This window comes from Lepidochelys olivacea (assembly GCF_965140295.1).
Source record: "Lepidochelys olivacea isolate rLepOli2 genome assembly, chromosome: 4".
Classification (NCBI taxonomy): domain Eukaryota; kingdom Metazoa; phylum Chordata; order Testudines; family Cheloniidae; genus Lepidochelys; species Lepidochelys olivacea.
In genome coordinates this window covers 19,435,612-19,437,024 of record NC_140414.1, presented here as the reverse complement: position 1 = coordinate 19,437,024, position 1,413 = coordinate 19,435,612, and positions in this window count along the sequence as shown.

Here is a 1,413-nt window from a genome sequence, read left to right as displayed (position 1 = left end):
GCCACAAGTCCTCCTCGTTCTTTTTGCTAAAACAGAAGAGAGGGTCTGAGCATGTAAACCTGCTAGGAAAAGCCTCCTGTTCCTCTTTGCTTTGCTTTTCCCCCCAGACTAGATTCCTCTGTTGGTGTTACTGCGCGCCCCCAACTGCGCTCCAGTAGGGATTTGGGGACCTAGGCTCCAGTTCTGCTCCCTTGGAAATAAAAGGGAAAACTCCCATGGACTTCACAGAAGCAGTACAGGGCTTCTAGTGAGTGATGTGGAGGTAACCTCATGAGTGTGGGCTTATTGCATGTCTTCTGGGACTGTCTTGTTTATTGAAACCAAATTTGTGCCTTCTTCTAACCCCACTTTATTGGGCATAGTATTCTGGGTGGGTTTTTTACACCCTCTGAGAGCAAACGCCCCGCTCTGGTTGTGTAGAACCAGCTACAGGCACAGTTATTCCTACATTTTCAAAGCACTACCCCAGCTTTTGCCCATGAGACTTCCAGTAAAGTCCACTTGAATCCCCCTGGGCAGGGGGGGACCACTCTCTGAGCCCAGGTGGGCAGAGTCAGGCTGTGCCCACCCCTCCCACCGGAAGTTAAGAGGCGGAACCAGAACTATAAAGGGCAGGTGCTGGACCTCAGTTGGGCGGCAGCTGCCGGAGGAGACAGACACCTTCTGCCCATTCCTTAGGCTGGTGACCGAAGAGGAGCCCTGCCGAGCTGAGGGCTGGCCAGAGCTGCCAGTCAACCGAGAAGTCACTGGGACTGCTGCTGGCCATCTACCTCGGAGAAACGGTCAACACCCACAGATCCAGGTACACCCCGAGGGGAGGAAGTGGCCCAGCGACAGCCAACTCCAATGCTGCCTGAAACCTGGTCGGTGTGTTGCGGCTAGGATCCCTGCTGACCCAGTGCCCTCTGCCACTGTTAGGGCCCTTGTCTGGGACCCAGTGGAACAGGGTGGGCCTGGGTCTCTCTTCTCCCCCACCCCACCCCGCCACTCCACCCCTGGGATAGCAGCCTCCCCCCTTTAGGCAAAGAGGCCTGCATTTATCGACCGTCCCACCAGAGCCAGGACACCCAATTATTTGGTGCTCTGCACCTGAGCCCCTGAACCTTTACTGCTCTGCCCTGCCTGAGGGCTGGAGCACACAGACTGCTTACAGCCTGAAAGCCAGAGCCCCTTCAAACTGTGAGTCTGCTCCCCCCGGAGCCTCACACCAGACTTCGCTAATTCCCTGACCGTGGGCAGTGCTCACTGGCTTCCCACTGACACAGAGGAGGTGACCACTGCTAATCCACTACACTCTGGAAGTCTGTGGCAGAGCAGGGAATTGAACTCAAGTGTCTCAAGTCCTAGGCTAGTGCCCTAACCCCTGGACTGTCCATCCTCAGTCTCATTCAAGTGTGACTCCCAGGCACACCC